This window comes from Mus caroli, chromosome 6, assembly GCF_900094665.2.
Source record: "Mus caroli chromosome 6, CAROLI_EIJ_v1.1, whole genome shotgun sequence".
NCBI classification, from domain to species: domain Eukaryota; kingdom Metazoa; phylum Chordata; class Mammalia; order Rodentia; family Muridae; genus Mus; species Mus caroli.
The window spans coordinates 2,757,400-2,777,137 of record NC_034575.1 but is presented as its reverse complement, the minus strand read 5'-3'; the positions used below and the strand labels follow the sequence as shown (position 1 = coordinate 2,777,137).

The following is a 19,738-nucleotide window of genomic DNA, read 5'->3' as shown; positions in this document are numbered from 1 at the left end:
GGAAGGAGTTACAGAGACAAAGTTTGGGGCTAAGATGAAAGGATAGACCATCCAGAGACTACCCCACCCAGGGATCCATCCCATGATCAGCCTCCAAACACAGACATCATTGCATACACCAGCAATATTTTGCTGAAGGGACCCTGATATAGCTGTCTCGTGTGAGGCTATGCCAGTGCCTGGCAAATACCAAAGTGGATGCTCACAGTCATCCATTGGATGGAACACAGGAACCCCAATGGAGGAGCTAGAGAAAATACCCAAGGAGCTAAAGGAGTCTGCAACCCTATAGGTGGAACAACAATATTAACTAACCAGTACCCCCGGAGCTCATCTCTCCAGTTGCATATGTAACAGAAGATGGCCTAGTCGGCCATCATTGGGAAAAGAGGCCCCTTGGTCCTGCAAACTTTATATGCCTCAGTACAGGGGAACGCCAGGGCCAAGAAGTGGGAGTGGGTGGGTTGGGGAGCAGGGCGGGGGGAGGGTATAGGGGACTTTTGGGATAGCATTTGAAATATAAATGAAGAAAATATCTAATAAAAAATTGAAAATAAATTTTTAAAAAATCACTGTGAGAGGAGATGGAAAATAGTAATTACTCTGCTTTGGTCAATAAGCAACATATATTTGTATCCAGTCATAAAACCATATCCAATAAGTAATTACAAGTCATGTATGTCAACTAACAATAGGTAAGTTAGAACAGAGGTGGACATTCCATGCACAAAGTCCCCTTAGGGGGCCTTGCTTCCTGGAACACAGAAGAGCTTCATTAGGGCAATGGTGCAGAGGCAGTCTAACTCCCTTCTCTGAAGGAGAACAACTACAAAGGCCGGCATCCCTCCCAGGGCAGTTTGGATATACAGGTGGCCTCCTCCAAAGCTTTCTGTTTCAGTAACTGCTAGTGTGTGCTGGAGTCTGACTCCATGTTCCTCGGTCTTAAGGCAAGACTAGATGACAGCAAACTTGGATAGCCACAATGAAGGAGTGTCTGATAAATGAGAGAGAGAGAGAGAGAATGAATGAATAACCCACAGATGAGTGCCTGCCCCTTCCAATCTTGACAACCTGCAAGTTCTGGGACAGTACCTTCCTTCAGCTTCTTCAACAGGCCCCTCATGTCTGTGCAGCCTTTGCAATACATGGAGGGCAAAGGCAAGGGAAGAATGGCATAATGGGGAATGACCCAGAATACCAAAACCAGCACACCAACCAAGAGAACTCTGGAATCATCAGTACAAGCCCCCAGATCAGCAGAAGGATCAGTAAATATCAATATACCCAATGCTAGGCACCACTAGCCGCCGGTCAGATACAGTGGTGCAATGGTGCACATCTAGAATCCCCGCACTGTGGGGAAAAAACAGGATAATAGAGTTCAAGAGCATCTTCTCGCTGTGCTGAGAAAGCAGAGACCCAAGGGCATCGCTAGCTGCTATAAGATGAACACACAGGGTGAATGAGAAATGAATGTGTTTTGATGCTAAGATTTGATGGGCTGATGTACTTTAGCAGAGTCTTGCCTGCCCTGATGTGTATAATCATCACAGGCTCCCTGGCAATTGAGTCACTCTCCTCCTAAAGTGACGAAGAACAGAGTTTTTACCTGTCAGAGCAGTCTGAGATAACAGCAACTTCACTCATGGACACAGTCATATTGCTATCAGTTCTGCCCATGTTATCTAAAGCAAGATACAAAACCTCTCCAAGCTTCAACCTGCCCCCTTTTTAAAAAAAGGAATAGGGCTGGGGAGGAGGTCTACAGCTTACCACATAGGCACAAGGAACTAGATTCAATCCCTAGGACCAGAAGCAAATACATGTAAAAATAATAAACCTAAATGCTGCATGCCCCATGGGGCTATTGATCGAATGAAGTAATAGGGTGATAAGTATTTAAATTCCAATTACTACTTCACATTCAAATTTCAAAGAAAATAGCAAGTCTGCAGAACTTATTTTATTCCACAGTATTCCCAGTCAATTCCATGGCTAGCATGAGGAAAATTAACCACACTGTGCCATACTATTAGACAGTGTCTGGGGGCATATATCTCTAAACCTTTCATTGTAAACATGTACCTACAATTAGCAGATAATTTGCTTGACGAGAGCAATCTATTCCAATGGTCTAGTGCCCTTTCTTGTTAAATGTTCAATCATCTGTCCTTTATTCAGAACAAAAACCAAGCTGGGTGTTGGTAAACAGGCCCCATGAGGACAATAAGTCTGTCTTACTCATTTTAGTGGTTCATCTTGACTTCTAACTGTGTGCCTTGGATATAGTCTTGTCTTTTTATTTCTTAGATTGATTTGATTACAAATATTCTTAGTTTCTGCCTGACTATTTCTAACGACAATGTGATTATCAAATGCCAAAGGTGATGGGACCTTCCATGACTGAGTCACCTGGCTGGGCCACATACGCCCTAGAGTATTTAAAGAAAGCCTTTTTCTAAGGCTGGATTCTTATCTCACAGGCATCCCTGCACTGGGTAGAAAGTCGTTTGGGGTCTCTTTTCACATGTAATATTATAAACAAAACCAGATAGATTTATTATGTATAAGGCATATTCACGTAGGTGAAAATAAAATGTCTTAGTTAGTTTTCTATTGCTGTGAAGAGACAGGTGAGCAAGGCACCTTACAGAAGAAAGAGTTTATTGGGGGCCTATAGTTCCTGAGGCTTAGACTCTATGACCATCATGGCAGAGAGCATAGCACAAGGCAGCCAAGTGTGCTGCTGGAGCGTAGCTGAGACCTCACATCCTTATCCACAAGTTGAGGCAGAGTGCTTACTGGGAACAGGATGGGCTTTTGAAACATCAAAGCTTGACCTGAGTGATACACCTCTCTTAACAAAACCACACCTCTTAGTCCTCCCCAAACACTCTGCTAACTGGAGACCGAGTATTCAAACATATAAGGCTATGGTGGCCATTCTCATTCAAATCAACACACAGGGTATAGAAAATCTAGAAAACCAGAGACACTGAAATTTAAAGAGACGAAAGTGAGGAAGAGCCTCGAACATTTGGGCACAGGGGAAAAATTCCTGAACAGAACAGCAATGTCTTGTGCTATAAGATCAAGAACTGACAAATGGGACCTCATGAAATTGCAAAGCTTCTGTAAGGTAAAGGACACCGTCAATAAGACAAAAAGGCCACCATCAGATTGGGAAAGGATCTTTACCAATTCTACATCTGATAGAGGGCTAATATCCAATATATACAAAAAACTCAAGAAGTTAGGCTCCAGAGAACCAAATAACTCTATTAAAAATGGGGTACAGAGCAAACAAAGAATTCTCACCTGAGTAATACCGAAGGCCTGAGAAGCACCTAAAAAAAAAAAAAAAAAAAAAAAGTTCAACATCCTTAGTCATCTGGGAAACGCAAATCAAAACAACCCTGAGATTCCACCTCACACCAGTCAGAATGGCTAAGATAAAAAAACTCAGGTGACATCAGATGCTGGCAAGGATGTGGAGAAAGAGGAAGACTCCTTTATTGCTGGTGGGATTGCAAGCTGGTAAAATCACTCTGGAAACCACTCTGGGAATTCCTCAGAAAACTGGACATAGTACTACCTGAGGACCCAGCAATAACACTCCTGGGCATATACCCAGAAGATGCTCCAACATGTAATAAGGACACATGCTCCACTATGTTCATAGCAGCCTTATTTATAATAGCCAGAAGCTGGAAAGAACCCAGATGCCCCTCAACAGAGGAATGGATACAGAAAATGTGGTATATTTACACAATGGAATACTACTCAGCTATTAAAAATAATGAATTTATGAAATTCATAGGCAAATGGATGGAACTAGAAAATATCCTGAGTGAGGTAACATAGTCACAAAAGAGCACACATGGTATGTACTCACTGATAAGTGGATATTAGCCCAGAGCTTGGGATACCCAAGATACAATTCACAAACCACATGAAACTCAAAAAGAAGGAAGACCAAAGTGTAGATACTTCAATCCTTCTTAGAATGGGGAACAAAATACCCATGGAAGGAGTTACAGAGACAAAGTATGGAGCATAGACTAAAGGAATGACCATCCAGAGACTGCTCCACCTGGGGATCCATTCCATATACAATCACCAAATGCAGACACTTTTGTGGATGCCAACAAGTGCTTTCTGAGAAAAACCTGATGTAGTTGACTCCTGAGAGACTCTACCAGTGCCTGACAAATACAGAGGCAGATGCTCTCAGCCTACCATTGGACTGAGCACAGGGTCCCCAATGGAGGAGTTGGAGAAAGGATCCAAGGAGCCAAAGGAGTTAACAACCCAATAGGAGGAACAACAATATAAACTAACCAGTACCCCCAGAGCTCCCAGGGACTAAATCACCAATCAAAGAGTACACATGGTGGGACTCATGGCTCCAGCTACATATGTAGCAGAGGGTGGCCTTGTCATCCTCTGAGAGGAGAAGCCCTTGATTCTGTGAAGGCTCTGTGACCCAGTGTAGGGTAATGCCAGGACCAGGAAGGAGGTGTGGGTGGGTTGATGAGCAGGGGGAGGGGGAGGAGATAGGGGGTTTTCAGAGGGGAAACCAGGAAAGGGGACAACATTTCAAATATAAATAAAGTAAATATCTAATAAAAAAAGAAAGAAAGAAAATCTAGAATGACATATTCCACTCTAATGGCCTGCAGATTCTTCTGGAATTTGTAATGAGGATCAATGGGTAGAATGCTTCTGGAAAGCCAGGCAGAAGAGAGTTCAGAGGACCCCACATCTTATTATCACACAGGGACATTTACTGCAGCACACCAATATACACCTCTCTGTCAAGATCTGGCCTTCAGAGAAAGTGTGGTCAAGACTGTGACTCTCATGCTTTGAGGCAGAAGGGAAAGGCCTCTACCTCTCCTGCAGTGTGAAGAAGACAGCATCTTGAAAACAACTGCTTAACTGATTCCAAAGTCCAGGAGGACAGTGGGTTTTGGCATTGCTTTGGAAGGCATGCAGGGTTGGGTTAAGAGAAGAGACAAACAGTTCAAAAGTCTTCCTTTAAAATAACAGGAATGCAATAGATTCCAGCATAGCGATGCCTTGTTTCTCAAGTACACTAAGACTCCTTTCTTCTGGGTTTCCCTGCTCATTCTTGGTTCCCATGTTCCCCAGCTAGCACATCACTCAAAAAAGGCATTTAGGATGCCTGGGAGCATTTCACAATTTTACTATTTCATGCTTAGCCTGTAGATTTGCATATGCATATTATATTAATTATATTATATTATATCTGTCCTTCAATACTAATTCTCCCTCTTTTCTCTAATTCTCTCTCTTCCCAATACCCCCACTCTGCCTATTTGTACACGAGCACAGGGATGCCAGCACAGAATTTCCTCTATTAGGTTCTGTTTTTCTCTCTGAAACTGAGTCTTTTATTAAAATTGAAGTCACAAAGAAACCATAGCTTTGCATGAAATTTTTTGCTCCTGTTATTATAAGGGTATCATTATCAGAGCAGGAAAATAAGATTAATTTGTTTTATCATATTTATATACTTTCACTATATATCTTATTATATACAAATATTATTAATAATATTATTATTATATATCCAATACTATTTTGCAGTATAGAAGTAAAGCCATGGACCAACTTTATGCTATACAAGCACTCTTCCACCAAACTAGTTTCCCAGACACACAGTGTATTTTATGTAACAATTTGTAATGAAGAAAACTACCCTTCTTAACCCCCTCAGGTCTGTTGGTTTATTGAGTGTCCATCCAGTTTCCTTACCAGACAAAATACAGGTATAAGGCACGATGTTCTCAAAAGATGCCATCTTTGACCTTAGACCAGGACAGGAAAGTGATAGCCCACAGGAAGAGACTTATTCACCATCAAGCATTGAATTCATCAAACAGAGACTGCCCAGTAGCTCCAAAGCAAAATTATAAAGTGCTTTAAAGAACTGGTTCCTTGGGGCCAGTGATGTCCCCAACCTGACAGGGTAAGAAAGAGTAACAGAAAGGCACAGAGATGGGGAAATTGAACTCCACAAATCATATCGTTTGTGGTGAGTTTCCTCAGCTCAGTGCTTGGGTATGTTTACAGTGAAGAGTGCATGGACTTGACAGACAGCTGAGAGCACTGATTGTCTCAAGAGCAGAGATTCCTTGGAAATGATAAGGTGCAAACACTGTCAAATGGCTCCCTTTGCATCACACTGCAATCTCTAGCCATAACAGCTGCCAGGACCAGCAGGAGCCAAGCTGCCAGCCATCCCTCAAACCACCAGGCTCCTGCTATCTGTGGGATCCCTGGACTACATAATAACAGGGACTTCAGCAGCTCAGGTTTGGGTTGGGGTTTGAGACAGAGAATCTCTGGCCATGGGGACTCAAATGGAGATGCAGCAAGGGAAGGATGCTGTGAGGACCATGTGATGAGGCTTACCAAACAGAGGAGCCCTAGATACAGAAAGCCGGAATTCTCTGCTGGCCTCATCCTCTTTCCTTTGTGCTGATGTAGGCAACAGGCTCACTACTGAAGATGAGACGGAGCCTGGGGCTGTATCTTTTTCAACTGGGCTGCAAGGGACTGGGTCAACTGAAAGAAATCAGGGATCCTGACTATAATTAGGAATCAGTGCACCTTAACTGGATTCTCATATGAGAGACCCAGACAAAACCAATATCAACTAGAGAAATGGCATCTTTGTATGGGAGAGCCATACTACCTCATACCTACCAAGCATTTGGGATAACCTGGCATATTTTACTCATGCCATATGCATAAATTCACAGACTGTCCAGGTACTACAGCCACAATAGTTAACATTATCCAGTGTTGGCCTTTTGCCAAACACTTATTTACAACAACAAGCTTTGTGCTAGAGAATTAAAACCATGAACAATCACAATGTTACCAAGCCTTGGGCTTCCTTAGACAGTGTCTCTTCTGGATGAAACAGTGTGTGACAATTGAGTTGGGTTCTATAACTCCCTAAGGCTCCACCCAGCCTACTAAGCCCACTAGTGTAAGATGGTAGATTTTCATATGGAAGTGTGGTCTGGCCCGATTCCCTTCCTTTTATTACTGTTTGATCTAATCCTTCAGGAGCAGCAGAGCTCGGCAGAGAGGCCCATGCTGCTGAAAGTGTTTGGAGAGAACACACAGAGAGGGAATAGGTGTCTGCAAACCTGTTCTGAACTATGACATCTTTTCTGTTCCAAATCAGCATAAAACACCAAGACTGTCTACCCGCTGAGTACATCCATCCTAAGGCTGTTTCATGGATTTTTGGTTTTGCTGTGACAATCTCACTGGCTTTAAAATCAAAATTCCCTCGCCTCGGCCTCCCCAATACAAGGAATACGAGCATGCATCCACACACGGACTTGTCCTAAAGATTTTGTTATAGTTTGGGTTATTGTTTGTTTGAGACAGACTCTTACAATACATAACCTTGGCTGATCTGAAACCTGCCATGTAGACCAGTATCTCCTCAAACTCATAAGATCTGCCTGCTTCTGCCTTCTGAGTGCTGGAATAAAAGGTGTTCACCACTTTGCTGGGCTTGTTCTAAGTCCTTGATATTAGCAAATGCAGCATATGATACTGTCTGAGACTGACTTAATTAGCTTAACATGGCTACTCTCCATTGTACCAGTTGTTCTGTAAATGACTAACTCCACTCTTTATGACTAAAAGTATTCCAACATGTGCAGAAGCCACACTAGTCTTAAGAATCAGAACGTGAACAAAACTTAGTCCCAGAGAGCTTTAGCTCACAAGGTTCACAAGGACCCTCCCTGAGCTATACCACTGCTGGAAAGAGGGGATGCTCTAACAGTCCAGCTGTGCAGGACACTCCAGGGATGCAGGTTTTGTGAGTTGTAATCCTTGCTGGTGTGGGCTCTCCATGGCATAGCTGACTTTAAGTCACCCTTAAATCTACATTTAAGTCCAATAAATTCATTGCTTTACCAAGATAGACCCATATCAAATCATTACTTTGATGTGTTATTAGTGCCCCACCTGGGGTGAGTGGGACAATTGTATCTCCTCAGGAAATTCACATAAACATGTATTGATTACTCTGTCCTACATTTGAGATTAAGATTTACTGAAGTATTTAGCATGTTTTATTATAATTAGGGGCTTACTTATGGGATATTCATGACAACTGGATCTTTTTTTTTTTTTTTTGCTTTTATTCATCTTGATGGGGTGGTAGAGTTGCCTGTGGCACATTGCACAGGTAGAGGTCAGGGAACAACTCAAAGGGGTTGGTTAAAGCGGTTCATATTGGCCACTGACACACCTACATTTTGAAGTAAATTCTCCTTAAATAGTCTAGGTAACATTTCCCAGTCCACCTGAGGGCAGGTGTCTAGATGCAAACATTTAGAAGATACCTCTTTCCCCTCAACTATAATAGAGAACGGGGTTCATAGATAGCAAGTTTCTCCACTTTTTTCTTCTAAGGGTTCCCTGTTGATACAACTTTAGGCCCTACACATCACATCCACTCCTACCTTTTTCTATAGGTATGCCTTTGACTTTGTAGCTTGTCTCTCCTTAGAGGTGCTGGAAAGTGATCTGTAGGCACATAGAACAACCGCCTACTCTAATGATTCTTCGCCTCTCGAGATGCCTGCTTCCCTCTAAGTTCCTAGCTCAATTATGCATTTAAAATTCTTTCTTTTAACTTGTATATATCATTTTCAGTCATTGTTACAGTTTACATCCATCATTTTGTCATCAAACAAAACTAAGTACACACTGTTACTCTTACCTCTGCCTTTTGTTTGGTAGCTTACTATTATTTTGTCCATTTTCCACAGTTCACATGCAAAAAGTACTTATACACCTATTTTCTAACAGTCTTTTCTAAATCTCTTATTTGTTGTTCAAAGATTCATTAGCTTAAAAGAAAAAAATCTAGCCACATCATACTGAATCTAGTGTCTACTTCCTTAAACTTCTTTTTCCTGAAAGTTTTACCTTTTAAAAAATTTTATTTCCCTAGATATATTAACCTATAAAAAAAATACAACACATACTTGCAGCAATTGAAAAGAATTAACCAGTAATTCCCAGTAAGACTTGGTAGAATTGATTTTACCTGTCAATCTATGTGCCCCTAAGCTGAGAACTCTTCAATAAAACTCTGTCACAATGCATAAACCCTTTTATACAAAGATGGGAGTGCAGCCTCCTATAGGCAGTAAGGGCAGGGCCTGTAATGAATCATAATCTAGTCCAGTGGCACACATAACATCTCCCCTGAATGAATGAGTAAACTCTTTGGTTGGGATACAGGATCCTGAGTGAAGCACATCTTTACTCAGGTGGGTCTTTATTGGCTCCACCTACCATGCTCCCCAAAATGACTAGTTGCAGTAAAGACTACCTCATTCTCCATCCAATTCCCACTTAAGGTCCATGAAAGCCTACTGGACAGTGCAGCATGGAGGTCCTCCTTTCCTGTAGTCCCCTCCTGCTCTCAGCATTTCTCTCTCACTGTCCTTTCACAAGGCTACCTTAACTCGGCTTATTCCTTGTCTGCATTTCCTTCTTCCTGGGCTTGAGAAATCAAACTTTGGTGATATGACCTTGGTATCTGTTCCCTCAAGTCCACCAAGAGCTAAGCAAAAGACTCCTTCACACTCAAAGAACCCACATCTCAAGTGAGTCTTCAGATGTTACCAAGAGCACATGCATACATGGAGAAAAAGCAAGTAACAAATAAGGGAATTATAATACCGAGTCCCACCTTGACATAAGATAACAAAACCACTGTCATAGATTCCTACAGAGGCCAGAAAGCTACCTTAAAGCATACCCACTGTTGCATCTGCTCTCGACCAGCAAGAACAACACAACACAGTCGGATTCTTCTCAACAGCCTTTATTGCAGGAAGCCTCGATGCTTCTACGGGGACCCAGGGCGCCCAGGGAGCCCTACTTATATACTCTCAGCCCCCATCCACTCACAGCAGGCCACGTCACCTCACCAGGCACACAGCTTCAGCCAATCAGGACTGCAGGGGCGCATCTCCACCAAATATGGACTTGTTTACACCGCCAGCATCATGGTGCACCTGTGCAGCTCTCACGATGGTCGTGGCTTATTTTCAGGTGTATGAGGAAGTCGGGTGCAAGTCATAAGACTTAGCTGCAGTCCCGGGCGCCATCTTGGGACTGCTGCCACACCCGCTCCTCACAACCCACATTGTGTTAGTCCTGATCACATTTCATAGCTACCTAAGCAATACCCAGCAGAATATCTACTTCATCTTGCTAATATTTAAAACAATCTAATTTAAGGTTTTATATACTATGTCCCATAAGTGTGTGATTACATTTAAAACCTAGGATTAGAGGAGGAGAAAAACAAACCATGTCTCTCTCCTTTGAAAACTCTATGTGCTTCTAGGAGCCCGTCTCTTCCTTTACTAAGTGTACTACTATCTTTCCAGAAGAACATGTTGCAACCAATTCTCTCAGTTTATGGAGATATTATGTCCACTCCTAATATTCTCTTAACAGATCAGACCTACAGTTAAGTAGACTATAAGTTACTGAAACGTTTAACTAAATTTCATAGAATTTAAAATCTCTTTTAGCAACTAGCTTAGGACATTATAAGAGCAAACATTCATATCTGCCTCCTGAGTAACCCACGTCTATACCCTAAATGATTTCAAAAGAATTTCATGACTACATGGAAATTGATTGAACACATAATCTATTTTCCTCATGCGCATGTAAATTTTGCATCTCAAAATACTGGGTTTCTTTCACTTCCAATGGGAGTTTTGCACACAGTCTATAAATCTTGCTGTTAAGACATTTTCCTTCATTATCCTAAATTTATCTTAATTTCAATCCAATTATAAACTGTTTACTAGAGTTTTCCCCTCATATAATTGAGCACAGTATAGTTGATTTTTTAACTGTAAACATACATCTGTGAATAATTCCTAAATGCCACAGTACATAGGAGATCCTGCGGCATAATGGAAGTAATTTATTTCCAAATTGCTCCCATTTCTCTCATGCCTTGCTCACAGCACTTTATTAAAATCAAGTCCAGCAGGTACGACAGGAGGCTGACCTTGTTTCTGCAGTACTACATATGCTGCCCTTGCAAGACTTCCCAGGCTCTTGTGTAGCTCAGAAACTCACAATCTCCACAGCAGTCACTGGGAAACAACATGAATCTGAAGAAAGTCCATGGAGGTTCGGATACTAGCTCTGCCAAACTCTCCAGTTGTGTGAAATGTGTTGTTAAATGTGTTAAACATTTAACCTTCTTTTGCCTTAGCTACTACATAGGAGAACTGAAAACACGGTAGCTTCTTCATAGCCCCACCGTGAGTAGTAAATGACTGGCAATGTAAAGAATGTAAGAATGTTAACAGTTGATATTAATATAGCTATCATACGATCACTTTCACTCTTGAGAAACTTGTTAGCAGACAATTTGGGGGCATTAAATAGATGAAGTTGCCCCATAGAGGTTCTATATCAATGCCTGCAAAAATGATAATAGCAGTCATAATGTGATCTGTTTATTCTGTCATTTTCATGGTCAAATGTCACAGACCAGCGAGTCAAATCTATTTTCAGCAAATAAACCTCCTGGTCATTCTTAAACGAGTCAACTCTGTTATTCTCAAATGAAAGACCTTGGCTTTCAAGTCAACAATTTGAACAATGTGTCAGTTGAGTCAGACTCATCAAAATGATACTGGACATCTACTGTGTGCAAGGCACTGAGTCAAAATGTATGCTAGATGTAAGAATAAAGGTTTATCCAGTAACTGTTAAATGATGTTTGCTATGTCACACATGGAACTAGGTAATAAGGACATAAAAGAGGAGATAAGAATAGTCTTTATTCTTGAGTTTCTAACTCTGAATGGAAGAAAGACTGTGGGGAGGGGATTAGTTATAACAATGGCTAAGAGCTGCATGAGAAAAGGACAAAACTTGAAGGGAGAGAAGGGCAAGATGAGGTAGAGAGGGGAAGAGATCCAGGTTAAAGGGGTATCTAAGATGAACACAGCATCAGAAGGAATGAACATGGAGAAGGTCCAGGCGGAGTACTAGGAAGCATAGACAAAGCCCCAAGAGGGCTTTCTTTCATGAAGAAAGTAGCAGGAATGATGTCTTGTGTGTAAATCATCGGGCAAGTGTGGACAGAAGGGGGAAGATGCTCAGAGAACACAGTGAGCCATGCTAAGGGGCTTAGAAAGGAGAAGGCACTGAAGGGTGGAGCAGGGAATGTGGTTGTCGGCATTGCAAAACCATGATTCTGGCTGCAAAGTGAGGACCAGATAAGTTAGGAGGCAGTGGGATGAGACTTGAGTGGGAAAAGTAATTCAACTAGCAAGGCCTGGATCTGACGTGCACTCATAGAAGACTGTTGGAATATAAAAAAACCACAGTTTCGAGAGATACTGAGAGGAGAGACTCAGCAAGGTCTGACAATTGTGGTAAAGTAGGTGGGGAAGGGGAAAGAACCAAGGACAGCTTAAGATGAGAGAGAAGAAAAAGAAAGTAGAGAACGAAGCTGCCTGTCCCTGTGTAGTATAGAAGGCAGGACAGAACATAATCACTGATAGAACAGACACAAAAAGATGCAGAAGTGTTCAAAGACAATTCCTTAGGGCCCACCAAAACATCACCCAAGTAGACAAGGCGTAGACTGGGGTGAAGATTCCTGGGGGAAAGGAGGGCTTGAACAAGCTGAAAGAGTCTTTCCATCCTTTAGTGGTGTCAGAGCTAGAACAGAGATGCTTGTGGGTGACCAGAGTGCTGAAGACTAAGTTGTTCACAGGAATATGACCTGGAGTTCTAGGCTGAGAGTGTCTGCCTCTGTACCATCCTTCTCTAGCTGCACGTCTCTAGGGTTCTGTCCAGCTCTTGGTAGGTTTAGGCATTGCTACTCTGAATATGTTCTCAGGGAAGACATTGCCACGACACAAGCTAGGGGAATTCAATGTGTGGAAGGTCCTGGGTTAAATCCTTAGTACCTGGGGAAAAATAAAGGTAAAAGACAGAAGTGTTTACGTAATGCTTCGAAAGACAAATGATGATGCAACGCTTCAAAGCCTCTCTGTATTGAACTTTTGTCCTGGAGTAGATTTTTATATTAACATCAGTCTTAAAAAAAAAAAAAAAAAAAAAAAAGCACTGCTCTCAACATGTATTCCCAATGCTGGTACCTTCTACTCCAGCCCCACTAACCTCAGCCCTGTGATTAGAGTGCTTGGCCGTGCCATGGAGCCACACGGAGGAGTGTTCCTGCCTTTTAAATTGCCAAGCCAGCACATGTGGGATGCATCTTTAACCACAGAATATGTTTTCTTTAAGGCCTTTCCTCAATCGTAAAATCTTAAATTTAATAAGGACTGAGGAAGCCTATAAATCAAACACAATAAAATCATAACTCATACACCTTGCTCTAAGTGGGCTACATATATTTTTATCATTGGAAAGGATAGATCTGGGTGTTCTGCAAATACTGGTTTCTCCGCAGTCTGGGGGACAAAGCCGCATTAGTTTTCAATTTACAGAACATGATGTTAGTGATTACATTAACTTAATCTAATATTATTTCCCATATTTAAAGATAGAATGAGAACCGTGTGTTTCAATTGTTGTTGGCTTTAAAAACATAAACGAGAACGCATGTGCGCATGTGTATGTGTGCATGTACATAAAGGAATAAGGACTCGGCTGGCCTTCCATATAATCAGCCGAGTTATTAGTACAGCTGCGCAGTCTGTGTCTCAGGGGATTAGAAGCTCGGCCTGAAATCTCATTTAATTACAGAGCATTGACTACCATGGACCTCTTACATCTGGACCCAGGATAATAGAGAACATTTTGTCTGAATGGTTTGTAGTGTGTGGGATGGAAACACGTGTAGTTCAATTTCTAACATTTGATTGAGAACAAAAAGCAAAAATTCACAGATGGTTAGTTCAGCCTATTAAGCAATTTCACTAACGTTCCTCAACTCTCTTCTCCTATAGAGACTTCAAAAATGCAGTTCTTTCCCCTTCGGCATGGAGGGTGAAAGGACAAAGAATATTTAGTTCATCTGTACATGAATGTAAAAATAATATTTGTCTTAAGTTATCATAGGAACAACACCAGGCAATGTAAAGGAAAGGCCACAACAAAAAGTTAGATGATATATTAGTTAATTATAACTAATACTACTAGTACACATTCATTTTCTCTTCTTTAGAAGGAAAAGAGCCTTTGAGAAGCCCCAGGGACCAAGCCCTGTTCGCCATGAAGGGAGTAGTATGATTAATCGTCCAGTTGGTGCTTCTGTTCTACCACAGCTCGAATCTGAGAAGGACCTAGGTGAATGAGGAGATGCTCCATTGAGTAATAAGCACTGAGAAATCGGAAGCAAATCATGTGACTGCGCCGTTGGAACCTTTAGGGACAGTCTCTCAGAAGCATAGCATTCTAGTTAGAGACTAAATAAATTAAATGAGAGAAATCCAGCTACCAGAAATATGTTTCCAGATGGTGAGCAAATAGAATAGAATTGGGCCAGGCCCAGAGAAGGACACCACAGGCACTGTAAGGTAGGGACAGTTGAAGCTTAAGGAACACTAGATACAAGACTAGGACAGTCTTGTCCCTGATGCAAATTTGGACTTTATCGTAGGAAGCCACTGGAATATGCCAGGCACTGAAGAGGTGACTTCTGAATCCTGATGTAAGAAGGACACCACTCTAGCTGCTGTGTGGAAAATGAATTAAGGAGTGGCTGGTGAGGAACAGAATGACCAGACTTGTACCACAGACATGAATACAGTAGCTATTATGTATAAAAGAAGGATGGCTCTCTGTAATGCTTACATTAAGATGCTAACAGGCAACTAGATGGAGTGGTAAATCAAGAAGCTTGCTTCAGAGCACTAGAGAAGGGCTGAAGACTCAGCCACAGCAGCGAAATCAGAGTAAGGGCAAGTAAAGCTTTGAATCTGAATTGTCCCATGGGGAGGTGAAAGAAGGAAAAAAAGATGGGTACCACTCTGTTTTGGGATATCCCCACATTCACAACCTTAGAAAGGAAAATCCATCAAATGGGGCAATAAACAAAGGCAGTGGGAGTTCTAGGAAAGATTTTCCAAAAGCTAAGAAAAAAAAAAGTGTTACAAAGGAACAAAAGGATTACTGGTAAGTCTGGTACCATTTGGAGAAATTGATGAGGATCCAGAGGAGCCAGCATTTGGCAATGGGGAAGTAGTGGATGACATTGAGACAAGATCTAAGTGGTGATTATAGTGGGCTGAGAGAAAGATTTGAATCTGAGGAATGTAGAAAGCAATTCTAATCAGCTCCTCTGCAAAGTTTCACTATGAAACTTAAAGATAAGAGGAGTGGCTCTAAAATAGTCTTTCCCATAATGACTAATTCTAGTCATTACCATGTTTATGGCTAGGGAGAGATGTATATCATCTCCCTGTAACTGATGCCCTTTCTGATAAATAATAATACTTAACTGTTTACATATTAGCAGATGCAAAAAGAGCTCATGTGACTTGCATAAGATATAGCCATTATTAAGTAGAGGTACTAACATCAGGTGTTTTTAGCTTCATGTCTCATGGCTTCCCTACAAAATTATTTTCAACCATTATCTCTAGCTAAATAAATCTGTATCCCCAGATGCTGACTCCATGTATCAGCATATATATTCCTCACTACACAAAGCTCTCTGATACCCACCCACCGCACCTCCCACCCACCCCCCGCCCCACCCCGGTTAATGACCTCATACAACTCGAACACCAAAGGTGGACACAGCTTAAGACAATCTGGAGCCGGGCGTGGTGGCGCACGCCTTTAATCCCAGCACTCGGGAGGCAGAGGCAGGCGGATTTCTGAGTTCGAGGCCAGCCTGGTCTACAAAGTGAGTTCCAGGACAGCCAGGGCTATGCAGAGAAACCCTGTCTCGAAAAACCAAAAAAAAAAAAAAAAAAAAAAAAAAAAAAAGACAATCTGAACAATGGTGCATCATGAGCCAGCTTTTTCTTTCTCTCTGCTCTGTGTTCCTCAATATTAGTTTTATCTCATGCGTCCCAGATATATTGTACAGAAAAAAAAGAAAAACAAAACAAGAAACCTGTATTCTCCAAAGTTCAAAAGGATAGACAATTCCCTTTTTACCTGAAATTTAGCCAATCTCCTGAGCCAATTAAGGCTATATTTACCTTTTTATTAGTCAACTGTCCAACATAAATGGGCTTATGAGCAAGATATAAAACCATGGATGCTCATCGCCCTCCCTCTTATGCAAAATGTCAACAGTGATTCATGGATCGATCCTTTTGTGAGAAACCAAACCACATCAAAGCCAATAGGAAATCTGAAGTACTGTCATAACTGAGTCCCTACCAGATCACAGTACCATGGGACTAGTTGTTTGTTTGTTTGTTTGTTTGTTTGTTTTAAAAAAATCCTCCCAGCTTCCATGTTCTTCATGGGGAGGTATGGTGGTGAGAATGAAATGTCCTCCACAATACTGACATTTAGTTGGTCTCCAGTTGGTGATGCTGTTGAGGAGGCTTAGGAAGTGTGTTCTGGTTAGAGCAAATGTGTCACTGGAGGTGGATTTCGAGAGCTTAAAGACTTGGCACTATTTTCAGTTTACTTGCTTTGTTGATGTTTGCAGTTCAAGGTGTGAGCTCTCAGATGTTCCTTCTGCCTTACCTGCCTGCTGTCATGCTTCCCTTCCATGATAGTGATGGACTCCTGTCTTTTAAGTCCATGAAAAACTCTTCCTCCTATATTCACCTTGGAACAAGGAGTGACTATCGTCATGTCAGGCCTGACCATCTTGTTCTTTGGAGGAATGTGGAAGACTTTGAAATAAAAGCATTTGAACACTGTCTCTAGGGCTTAATGAGCCATCCTATTGTCAGGTTCAAAGGAAATTCCAATTCCACTTTGGTATTGGACATAAAGCTGGAAAAATTGGTATTTGATCTACCAGGTTTTTGGTCCATTGTTTTCTCTTCTTTGTGCCCATTCCTCCTTTTTGGATTGGTACTATATTCAACAGTGCCACTATATGTGTGTAATTTAATTTTACATGGACTTACAATTAAGAAGTTGCCATGAGTCTCAGAGTAGACGTTGAGCTTTAGATTTTTAAAGAGTAATGAGACTGAAAGTCTGTGAGGGTTTCTGAAGCTGATCTAAATATATTGTGATATGGACAAAAGACGATGGGGGCCAGGAAGTGGAATGTGGTGGTAGCCTATAGCCTCTAGCATTTGTAATGCTAAATCCTCAGTTTGGGAGATGTGGCCTTGCTTGAAGCATATCTCACCTTCGAGGCTGGGCGGTGGTGGCACACACCTTTAATCCCAGTACTTGGGAGACAGAGGCAGGCGGATTTCTGAGTTCAAGGCCAGCCTGGTTTACAAAGTGAGTTCCAGGACAGCCAGGAGACCCTGTCTCAAAAAACAAAACAAACAAACAAAAAAAAAAAACAAGCATATTCCACATATTCAATGATCCAACTTATTTGGAGGTTGCCTAAGGAATAGTGCCAGTCTTACTCATAAGAGCAGAAATGTGACAGAGCATACTCTAGAGGCCTAGGAGTCACTAATGGCAAATAAAGTGTGTGGAACTTGTGCAAATGTTTAATAGATTCCTCACAACTGATCGGTGACATCTTTCTAGTACCAAACAGTCCATGTGGACTCTGAGTAATGGTTATTTGATACAGAAACACAATACAGAGACCAAACAAAATGAAGAATCAGTCAAGTATGTTCCATAAAAGTACAAGATACATCCCTAGAAAATAACCCTCATGAACCAGAAGTTAATAACTTACCTGATGAAGAATTCAAAGCTCATAGAAGTGCACTGAGGTCAGGATAATAATGCAGAGACAAAGTGAACATTTAAGCAATGAAATAGAAAACTTTAAAAGTGTTGAACCAAAAGCATTTAGCCAAAGAATGCAATAAATAAAATGAAAAAAAAAAAAAAAAGAACTAGTAGAGGTGTTCAAAAACAGACAAAATCAAACAGGAAAAAGGAATTAAAAACCAGGCTATTGGTAAATATTAAGACCAAGATGGTTTTAAAAGACAAAGACTGAAAGGCTTGTTGGACACCATTCACTAGAATGATACACATATCTTGGGACTCTAAAAGTGCAGAGTTGGGGAGGGAGGAAGAGACACGTAAGACAGACAGACAGACAGACACAGAGAGACTGGCAAAGAGATAGAGGAAAACACACAGAGAGAACCATAAGACTATCAACAGATTCCTCAGAAGATATTGTACAGACTATAAGACAATGAGATGATAGATCCTAGGTACTAGAAAACAAAGAAAAAAGAAAAATTCTGCCAACCCAAGTACTATATCCAACAATACTATTCTTTAAGAATGAAGGTGAGATGAAGTTTAATAAAACCTAGAGAAATAAAATCAGAGAACTACATCATGACTATGCATCATGACTATATAAGCTAAACCTCATAAGAAAATGTATACTTTACATGTAAAAGTGGAAACAGGAATTATTGAGACTAAAAATGGACTCAAAACAGCAACTTGCTAACTTACGAAGGTCTAAATGTGTTGATGAAAGTAAATGAAGGGGGAAATGTAAATAACACACTGGAATAGTGGTGATCAAGTCACTGGATTCTGATATCAAAGTTAAAATGTATGCAACTGTCCTTCAAACATCCTCAGCATGTTAAGTTATGTTTAGTTTTGCTCCTGTTGCAAACATAAAACACTCTGGCCAAATCAACTTGGAACAAAAGACTTATCCTTTCAGATCACAATTCACCATTGAAGGAAGTCAGGGCAGGAGCCATAGAGAAACACTATTGGCTGCTTCATTCTCTGCCTTGCTCTCTTGGACTTGTACCTAGCCAGCTTCCTTAAACAGCCCTTGGCCACCTGCCAAGGGCTGCTGCCATCTACAGTAGGCTTAAACACTGAAACCAAAATATCCTTGGGTGACTCACGTGAACAGTAAAGTTTGAGCAACATCACTATAGAATACTTCTGTACAGGTCTTCCATTCCAGATTCTTTGTATTAGGCCTGCCACTGCATACATCAGATGTTCATGCATATGATGTGCATATTCATCTTTGGTACATGTGCATGTGTGTGCATACAAGTATGTGAACATGTCCATATGTGAGTAGAGCCATAAATCATTGTTGGTTGTCTACCTCAAATAATTTTCACTTCACTTAGTCATATTTTTCTTTAAAATTTGAGAACTTTATGCATGAAATCTCTACCTCATTTCTGCCCCTCACTCCAGCTCCTGCGTTTTCGCAGCTCCCTCTCAATCCCATGACCTCTTGTATAAATATTATTGTTACATACACATACCCTTCTGAGTTTGTTTAGAGGTTCACATTTGTACATGTGTTTAGGGATGATCACTCAGGACTGGATACCTTCTCTGGGGGATCTTTCCCAGAGAATGCTGGCTGTCTCCCCCTCACAGCAACCTTTGGTTATCTGAAGCTCTTCCTCAAAGGAGTAGAGACCTGTGAAATTTCCAGCATGTTTATTGGCATATTGATTAGTAGTACCATTATTCAGAACTTGTTTAGGAAGCCATACCATTGTGATTTTGTGGATGTGGTATCCCTGCTATGCATATAAGACACTATCCCACAGCAGGTATTCTTGTCTTACAGTTTCTT

At 41.2% G+C, this 19,738-nt stretch overlaps 1 long non-coding RNA gene across 1 annotated transcript in view; it reads right to left on the bottom strand.

Annotated features, from left to right (window-relative positions):
- Positions 1–19,738, bottom strand: part of LOC115031297 — a 46,553-nt gene that overhangs the window by 1,838 nt on the left and 24,977 nt on the right. Inside the window, exon 2 of the long non-coding RNA XR_003836907.1 lies at positions 3,319–3,347. This is a non-coding gene — a long non-coding RNA (uncharacterized LOC115031297). The remainder of the gene's footprint in view (positions 1–3,318; positions 3,348–19,738) is intronic.